At 39.7% G+C, this 10,594-nt stretch overlaps 1 pseudogene; it reads right to left on the bottom strand.

The window, feature by feature from the left end:
- Positions 1 to 7,659: 7,659 nt before the first annotated feature.
- LOC101648912 lies at positions 7,660 to 10,342 on the bottom strand (annotated as a pseudogene).
- Between the last annotated feature and the right edge of the window lie 252 nt (positions 10,343 to 10,594).

Here is a 10,594-nt window from a genome sequence, read left to right as displayed (position 1 = left end):
AACCAGGCCAGGGGCTGATGTGGGACAGACTCTCAATAGCTCATAAGTAATTTCATAATAAAGCTGAAGAAAATTTTAAAAATTCCAACAGAGACAAAATATGACCTTGCATCTGCCCCACCTGATTTTTGAGAACATCTTAAGAAGAGATTTGATGCATTGAACACTGACAGATCTGATGACCTGTATGAGGACATGGAGAACATTATTCTTGAAGAAAGCAAAGGGTAATTAAAAATACAAGAAAGAAATAAAATATCAAAGTGGCTGTCAGAAGAGACTCCGAAAATTTCTCTCAATGTTACAGTAGCTAAAACAAATTATAGAAATGATGGAGTCAAAGAGCTGAAAAGAAAATTTCAAAGGGCACCTTGAGAAGACTACTATGAAATATGCAAAGACCTAGAGATTGACAACCAACATAGAAAAATGCAGTGTATCTTAAATTGAAAGAACTCAGAAAAGATTCAAGTCTAGAGTTGCACTATTGAAAGATTCTGTAGAGACATTGTTGAATGATGTATTAAAAGAACATGGACGTTTTTCTCGATTTTATTTTGTATTGATATTTGCTTTTTGGTTTCTTAGTGTTTTTTCTATATTTCTTTGTGTGTTTTGGGTACATGAAATCTGAGAGGTGAATTTATAGAGACAGTAATGGTATTCATGGTTTATTGGGAGTAGGACAGGGAAAGTTGAGGGAAAATGGAGGGATACCAACAAGGAATACAAGAAAGAAGAAAATATTTTAAAATTGATTGTAGTAATTATTGTATAACTATTTTTGATATGATTGAACTGTTAAATTTTGTGATATGTGAATAATGAATCAATAAAACTTTTGATTTAAAGAACATGTCACTGTGTATTCTGTATAAAAAACAGTACTGGACATTCCACCACTCTCTCCCTTTCTTAAAATATTTTTCAAATATACCACACTCACAGAAATGTAATGCAAACATATGTGATCTACATAAGAGTTCAGTGAAATTAGCATGTGATGAGGCTACATGGTTTTCAAAATCAATGCACTGAACACACTATTTGTGTGTTCACAAATACGGTAAGCAGTTTGATAAAGAATGTAACCAAGAAGTCAGCTAGCCACAGGGTGAGAAATATGGAGAGACCCACACGGCGAGCAATTGAGTGGATCAGATATCTGACCACCAGTGAAGGACTGAGCTCAGTATGCCTGAGTGAAGAATATGGGGAAGAAAATAAACATTTTATTCAAGAATTTAACAATATGAAGAACTGATTTTCATGATAAGCCAGAAGTGAACAAAGACATTGTCCTAAACCTGACCATAAATAGTCCAAATTAGGAATGACTAATGCTAAGGACGATTATGGTGTCAATTCATGTAATCTATTCTTTTGTTGGTATAATAAGTGAAAGATATTTCTATGGTCAATCATGCTCAAATAAAACTAGGTAAAAAGAATAAGAAATAAGAACTCAGAAAATACACCTACGGCTAAAGGGACAAGTATATATTTCCTTGGCCTCTAACTATTTGGCCCTAATTCCGGCAAGACAGACATACTCTAGGCCTTGGTACCCCAATGTGGTCTCCAGGAGATTTTTAAAAATATAGAACTTTGTGGTCTCGCTTCCAACCAATTGAACCGTAATATATATTTTAATAATTAGATGATGTAACACACATATAACTTTAGGAAACAGTGATTTAGGGCACTGACATTTTTGTGAGCTAAATTGTGCCTTTCCTCGTGGCCTGAAACTACAAAATAAGCAGGGAAACCGTGTTTGGGAATCACTATGGTCTGGACCTGTCGGATGTCACAGGGTCCGTATCTCATTATTATAATTCTTTCCATAATCTAATGTCCTCATTTTTCACTGTTAGCTGTTATCTAACTGGCTTCTGACACATGGTGACTCCATGCACAATGAAAGAAGATGATACCAAGTCCTTCACTATGTTCTGTGGTTGGTTATAGAAGGAACATGCCCATGATTTGTCCCACAGTTGGCTATGGCATGAACTAGAGTAATGCATAGCATTGTCAGTAGCTGGTTGTCAGCTGCAGATCTCCTGGACTTTCCTCCTGGTTTGTTTAGGCTGTGAAGGTCTATTGAAAACTACTCAGCATTGTAGTAATGCATGAGCCTCCACTGGTGGAGCAGTGTTAGACGTGGATGAGGTACAAGGGATAGGAATCAGATCTGGGTTCCCCACACGAAGGTGAGCATTCTACCACTGAGCCATCAATGCTTCCTCATCCAAAATTAAACATTGCAAAACATCACCTGTTCCCAGGTATTGTTGAACTATATAAGACATGCATCAGTGTGCTTTTTGCCATAAAACCATACAAGTTAGAAAAGTTTACTAGAGGTGATTCATGGCAAAGCATATATAAGCAAGTATATATACGTAGTTTTCTGGGAGCAGTCGATGCCAAGACAGATTGATGGAACATTCAGGCACACCCTGTGGAGTCTTAGAATGAGACAAAGTGAGTACATAATATATGGGTAGATTCCAAAATACAAAGTTGGACAATAGCGTGAGTCTCAAAGAACTGGCCAACGTTGCCTAAGTTGGTCGTCACATACTCATATCGAGGGGATTCTGGAAGTCTAGGAGCATGGATAAGACGGCGCTGCCTCCGAAAGTTCTCAATTCAGTAACAGATTCTACTCTTGCTCCAAAAGCCAAATCGCTGCCAGCAAGTTGATTCTGACTCATAGCAGCCCTGTGGTGGTACCCGGTATCTACTTTTTAAAAAACGTTTCAATCTTCCTTAACTTTAATCCCCAGTGGCTCTGGCTTTGTCCCCACTTCATTGGAAACCTCTGATTTCCATTGCTTCTAACCAGAATGTTTCCACTCATGCACCTCATTCTGGACAAACATTGGATAATTTGGTCCCAGAGCCCTTCCTTGGCCCCTTTCCCTCTTCCCTGCCCTTCATGAAGCAGAGATCAGCATTGACACCTACCTTGCTTCTATGTCTCCAAATAGTGCCTATTTCAGGGTCCGATATAGGCAAGTTGAGTGGTAGGTCTTGATGGGGAAAATCTGAACATGACACATGATGATAGCAAAACTCACTCAGAGATGATGAAATACATCTTTAACATGTGGAATGGCCTATCAACAAAACAAGAAGTGGAAAAGTATATGCTTATGACAACAGAAACTGGTACCTAAAATATACTTGTGGCATCAGTTTCTTAAATGTAGTATGTCATTACTTAAATTCCTGGCACCCTGAACACTCCTCTATACCCATCTGCCAAAAAAATTTGAATTCTGCAAATTATATGCATATATATATATATATATATATATATATATATATATATATATATATATATTCAATCCCAGCTGTGGCAGCTATCCATTGAGTAAACTTCAGGAGTACTCACCAAGAGAGAGGAGCAGGGGACCGTCAAGGAGCTGGGCCACTCTCCAGATCGCTGTAGGACGCGAGAAGATCTGGTAGCAGGTTCCTGTCAGCTTCAAGCTGACATCACCATCAGACTTTGAATTTGTTCTTTTGACATGGGAGGAACAATCATTGGAAGTGTTTCAAAGTCAAAATAGGCTGTTGTTTCTCTCTCTGACTCAGAGTATCCAGATCCAACTCTCTAGCTTCTAAAGTGTGTGGAAACCTGATTACGGCATACACTGAGGACAGGTTAGAAAGTTGGTTTCTTCACTAAACAAGACTTATTACCTGTCATACTTCCTCATCTGTCTGCAATGCTTCCATTGTTTTCATGACATCCTTCCCTTCTTTTTCCCTCACTTTATTCTTTCAACCATCAAAACATTTCCAAAAGGTGAAAAATGACAGCTGGGATTTGCTTTGTATGTTCTCAAGTCTTTGTAGAAGAATGAATAGGTTCGTTGGTATAAAATATGAATATTGCATATATCATACAATTTTGATATTAAATATTCACTCTTTTAGCAGAGAGAAGCTGGACTAACAGAGTCATTTTTCACATTTTGGAAATATATCTGTTAGGCATAACAAGCAAACAAACAAACAAACTTTAGATGGAGGTAATGAAAGTGAGGATTTTGCTTGCAACTACTTTGTTTCAGAGTGATGGTTTTTTCAAAGAAGATTTATTTCTCATCCCTTCAATATATATTTTATTATACATAGTAGATTCAAAGATCTGCCCTCTGACCTAGTTGTCTGATTGATCTGTGGTATTGTTGGCCATCTTCCTATAGCTAGTTGGTAAAACCCACAATAGTAATTGATAGTGTAGACTGGTGGCACGGTGGATTGTGCATTAGGTTGCTAACGCTAAGGTCAGCAGTTCAAAAGCAACAGTCAACCCTCAGGATAAAGATGAGGCATTCTGTTTCTATAAAGTCTCAGTAACCAACTAGGGCAGTAGTACTCTCAGTTGTTCGAACCACAAAGTTGTTGTTGTTGTTAGGTGACCATCAGTGGATTCTTTCCCATAGTAACCCTATACATGATAGAGATTTCAGGATCGATCTTGAAGTAAAATGCTGCCTAGGAAATCATCATATTTGTCTACCTACAAAAAATCCAGTCACTAGAACTTTATTCAGATTTGTGGACCAACCGCTAAAGCTAGTGATGAAAAAATTGAAGAATTTTACCACAGTGTTCAGTCTGAAATTGTTCAAACATACAATCAAGATGCCTGGATAATTATTGAAGTTTGCCCTGCACCTCAGCCCTTAATATCAGTTGCTCATTTTCCCCCTCCCTCCCCACTCCCCCTGATTGTAGCTAATTTGAGAATTTTTTTAATTTGAAAATTGTTAATTTCAGTGACTTTGTCATAATGCTAACTACATGTGGCCCATTTCTTTGAATCTCTGTCCCCTTTTTAGTAAGTATTCTGCATGTGGAATACCATTCTAATAGCTTGGGTTTAAGATAAAGCATGTTTTGTTTTCTATTTCAAATATGTACTCATTACAAAATCTTTACTTATTATTTGCCAAACCGTTGTGTTGTTTTTCTTTTCAGTTTTTAAATGTACCTCATTCCCTCTCTTTTATTCCATTCATCCTTCAATGAATTTGAAATATTCCATCAGGTGGAGTGTGAGATTATTGAGAGCTGATTGAAGGTTGAACATGATAGTGAAACAGGAGGAAAGTAAAAGGGCATAAAGGAAGGCACTAGGAGGCAAAAGACATTTGCAGAGGTATAAATATGGGCATGTATATATGTAAATATATTAACATATAATGATAGGGATATGGGCCTATGCACATTTATTTATCTGTTAAGTATTAAGGAAACAGACAGACATTGAATCTTTATTCAAGTACTCCCTCAATGCAAGAACACTTTGTTCTAATAACCTGGAATTCTATGATGCTCATCATCCTGACATGATCACGGAAGACAAAATGAGTGCATAAGCAAATGTGGTTAATGAAGCTGAGGGTGTCCAGCTATTAAAATATATAGTATAGTGTCTGGGGCCTTAAAGGCTTGAAATTAAACAAGTGGCTATCTAGCAGGGAACCAACAAAGCCCACATGGAAGAAGCACACCAGCCTGTGTCAGGCATCAGAAGACCCAAACAAATCATACTGATGCGAATGAGTAGGGTAGGAGTGGAAACCTAAAGTCCATCTGTAGACAATTGGACATCCCCTCACAGAAGGACAGGAGGGTTGCCAGGAAGGGATGAGTCAGCCAGAGTACAGTATAGCACCAACAAAACACACAACATTCCTCTATTCTTTAATGTTACCACCACCACCACCACTACAACCACCACACACACCCCAACTCGCACCCACTATCATGACCCCAGTTTTACCTTACAAACAAGGATAACTAGAACTGGTGCAGATAAGAGGTCTCCACACACAGAATCCAGGACAGATTACACCCTGCCCCCTTTGCAGGAACAGTAATGGGAGTAATGAGACTATAAGAGTAAGGGGAAACGTGGGGGACAGTGGGGAGAGAGGGGGAACCAATCACAAGAATTGACTTATAACACCTCCCCACCCCACCATGGGGACGAACAACAGAAATGTGGGTTAGGGAGACAGTGGGTGGTTTACGATATGAAAACAATAATAATTTATCATGGATTATTGAGTGTGGGAGAGGGGAGGGAGGGTGGAAAAGAGGAGCTGATAACAAGGGCTAAAGTAGAAAAAAAATTTTAAATGATGATGGCAATTTATGTACAAATGCACTTGATACAACTGATGATATGTGGATTGTTATAAGAGCTAAAAGACCCCCCAATCAAAGGATTTATAAAAGAAATAAAGATATCCTCTTTTGAACTAATAAAAAATATCCTTCATGGGAAGGTGACACATTTCTCCTTTCCTTCCCTCTACTTTTTCTCCTTCCTGGATTGTTCCCCGCCCTTTTCCCCTTTGGTTCTTCACTACTCCATGCGTTTGCATTTAGATCCCTTTCCTTCACATCAGCCAGCTGCCTGGGCTTATGCTTCCTGTCTACTTCAAACGCCATCAGCTTCCATATGATTTCAAGTGTTCCTAAGTTATCATTCATGCACACTCTGTGGCAATTATTATTGGCAGAGAATTTAATTTTTATTGTTTCAAACCAGGATGATAGACCTATTGGAAACACACACCGCTTCTTGTCCTCATCTATGGGATTTGTTACTCAGGAAATCTGAGCCTGAGTCAGAAACAAGCATCTAATCAGGGTAATAAACTGAGGTGCGGTAGAGAGAGGAGGACACAAAATTACAGGTCTATAGATTTTATGCACAGCTGATTTATCAATTTTAGATTGAACATTGATTTTTCCCCTTTTCTCTTCTTTCCACTGTCTCTCACTTCACCTTTTCCCCTCTTCTTCCTTTTCTCCACAATTCCAGCAATCAAAAAGTTTGCTTTAAAACTTTAATCCTATGAATTGCCATGAAGTTGAGGGCAATTCACCTATGAAGTGAATTCCCTTTACCCTGAAAGAGTTTCTTAGACTGTGAATCTCTTCTAATCCTTGAAAACGACTAGATCATAACTTTAAATTGATGTATCTTTCCAAACTTTACATGAAAACATTTCTGAGAAATCGGATTAGTTAATTCATCTAAATTTCTGACAAACCTGTGTTGGTTCTCTTCAGAGTTTGTTCTTGGCTTTTTCAGAATAAATCTCACACATAAGAAAGATATGCTTTCCTGACATGCCAGGAATGTCAACCATTCCAGAGGACCAATCAACTCCCACATGGAGAGCTACAAATCTAACAATGACTGTGTCCCTTGAAGAACTCATGCAAATATTTGATTTGAAAGTGGTATTTTTTACTTCTTAACATTTTCACTAAAGTGTCCATCTCGTGTTTATAAGCATTTTCATTTAACATGTATGATGTGTTGGTAGAGTCTTTTAAAAAATGGCCGGTCCAAAGGATTCTTCAGACAGGCCAATCACTCCCACACCAACCACTGAGGAAAATAATGATTGTGAGAGAAAACAATTTGGGGGAAATATCTTTATTTTTATGGTCCATTGTTGCCGAGACCAGCTTCAGAGGAGACACGACAGGGCAGATACAGACATTCAGCAATGGGAGGTGCTGTCACATTTGGAAAGGAAGTATTGTCCGCTTTCAGTTTGGACTCTGGTAAAACCGGGACACTTGGAGACATCCACTGTGTAGCTTCCTCTAGTTTTTGAACTTGCAGACAAACGAGAACGATGCCTCGCACTGCTGGTCCTTCCACTGTTGGAAACCTGTAAGCCATGAGAGTAACCCGGTGAGGATCACAAGAGAGGTTGTGATCCCTATTATAAACTATAGTCCTCAGGGCAATCAAATTACAGAAAAGAAAATGAATTCTATTTCCTAAAAAAATGTCACCTTCCCATATCTGCCCATCTTCAGGACCATCTCGAGAAGTGGAAAAGAGGAGGATGAGAAGAACTGCTGGGGTTGAACTCTCTGTCTCTCACCTGTGTTTGAAGTCAGGCTTACACAATAACCAGGGTTGACTCTGCTTGGAGCTATGGATTACCCAGGCTTTGTACGATACCAAGGAGCCACCACTCCAGTGCCAGCCGCCGTTCTGGATTGCAGGCGACAACAAGAGGGTTAGCATGCACTCTGAGAGAGATGGAAACACTAGGCCCATGTGCATACTTAGTAACAGGCATAATGAGCTGGCCCCTGCTGGAACACATTGCTCTACCTTACTTCTACATCTAACGGAGTGCTGATGTTGAAGTAGTTACTTGTTGGGCTGCTAACTGCAGTCAGTAGTTTGAACCCATCAGCCACTCCAAGGGAGATAAATGGGTCTTTCTATTCCACTAAAGAGTTAGAGTCTCAGAGACCCCCAGTGGCAGCTCGAGCCAGTCTGTAAGGGTCACTATTAGTGGAAATTGAATCAATGGAAGTGAGTTCTTTTGAGGTTACCTCTCCGTCTGTTCTGAGGTTTCCCCATTCGTGGGATGTGCAACTCATTCTTAGGTCTAACTAAATAATAAGGGAGCTGATCTTGATGTAGAACCCAACAATTGGATACTATTAAAGCCATGCCTGACTTTCTTTAATGAGTCTTTATACCACCATCGAGGACCCGATTGTGCTATAAATACAGCAGATTCTTCCTCTAGTTCCCATTTGCACTGTCTGTGAATGGGTCCCTTGTAACTCAGAGTATAGCAAAATTCCATTGGACTTGGTAAAAACCCAAAGTATTTATACAAAACTATTTTGCTGGAAGCAGACAGAATGACTATTCATGGACCTCAGGGACACTCAGGAAATTCAGCTACCAGTTAATATCTAGTTTCCAGAGTGTTTATCAAGATGCCATACAATGTGAAATGAATAGATTTTTCTTATACAGGCAATAATCATTTTCTTGGAATTGGTACATGACTCGAGCATTTCTGTCTCTTACAAACGTGTGCATCAGAAAGGGAAAAAAGGGGCACAATTCACTTTTTGGGGATCTTGAAGGCCAACCCAGGCATTGAGGTCATCAGTGCTAGTCTCTCTGATGAAGCCACAAATTTGGCCTCAGCCTGGTTTAGCACAGATACCAGGTGGCCAGAATGCGTGTTCTGGCAAAACAACTGTGAGAGGGGAAGACGAGAGAGCAGTCAGTATGCAGTGATGGGCCAGGGAGAAGGAGGTCAGGGATGGTTCCTCAGGATGCTGCCATGGAAGACTGTACTCTGCTGGAATCGTGTACGGTGAAAGAACCACCCGGAGGGGTCTGGATCTAATGAGAGGATGGCTAAGTAACTATTCCAATCACACTGGGATCACAGAGGCACATGAAGAAAGGTACAGACCCCAACATGCTGCTTTTATACCCACATGTCTCCCAGGAATTGCTTCCATAGTCCCCCCTCACTTACATCTGCATCAAGCCAGGTCTCAGGGTGCACGTTAAAGTAGGAGCAATAGGAGCCATAGGCATTTGAGCCTTCTGGGCAGCTAATTTGAACAGAGAGATGCTCAGTCTGGGCCAACAGGCCTGCAAAATGATAAAAGGGGTAAATTATAAAGGATTATAAAGGAGCACCAGAGGACAGGTTTAAGGTTGGGAGGTGAGGAAGTTTGTCATGACACTCCAATATAAAAACAAAAAAATACAGGTGGATATGGAGTGATTTCTCATTCTTTTCCACTTACCCGCTTGATGGTCTCCTTCAGTCATTGTCTCTATACCAGTGGTTCTCAACCTTCTCAATACCGCACAGTTCTTCATGTTGTGGTAACCCCCAACCATAAAATTATTTTTGTTGCTACCTCATAACTGTCATTTTGCTACTGTTATGAATCGGGAAACCCCAGTGAAAGGATCGACCCACGGGTTAAGAACTGTTGCTGTATACAACCCTATGAGCCAAATTCAGTAGTAAAATGTGTCCCACATTATCTCTTTCTTGACTTGTGTTCATCTTTGCATTTAAACATTCTGCTTTTCTTGTTTTTTCCCCTGTACATATTAGATCTGTCTACATTTGTCCATCTTGTTACTGAACTTCTACTTACCTCCATCCTCATACTCACAGATGAATTGAGATTTTAGTTGCAAGTATGAGGATGAAGATTGGTAGAACTGATATGAGAAGAATAGCTTCAACTTTGTGGTGAAGAGAAAAAGATAGTTGTAAGTTCTATCTCAATCTTCCTAATAAGTGGAGATACATGACAATGGAATTAGAGGAGCAACAAACCTCACTGAACTGACTTTTCCAAAGTAGACTGATATGCACATGGAAGTAGGGAGGGCTGACGAGGTGCTGGAAGCTTGGGGTGGGGGCTTACCTTGGCTCAGACATAGGAGCATGAGGCAGGAGCTCAAAATCTAATGTGAGTTTGTGCACACCATGCTGAGCAGTAAATAGCAAATCTCTCACTGAAGGAGAAAATTAGTGACCTCTGTAGAAAAAATCATGGAGGGTAGTTCAAAGAGGTGGAGATGAAAAGTTTTACTACCTTACTTTGGGCCCCTTAATCAAATTTCCTCAGGCAGGATGCAGCTATGCGACATACACACCCCAAAATATTTTTTGAGAGTCTAACTCTTCTATAGAACTAGTTATGCTGAAGCAGATTTAATTCATCAACATTCTCAAAACGA

This window comes from Echinops telfairi, unplaced genomic scaffold (genome assembly GCF_000313985.2).
Source record: "Echinops telfairi isolate 266 unplaced genomic scaffold, ASM31398v2 ScPeMD7_7467;HRSCAF=8505_1, whole genome shotgun sequence".
NCBI lineage: Eukaryota > Metazoa > Chordata > Mammalia > Afrosoricida > Tenrecidae > Echinops > Echinops telfairi.
Note: the sequence above shows the minus strand (reverse complement) of the source record. Positions and strands in the feature narration are given on the sequence as shown.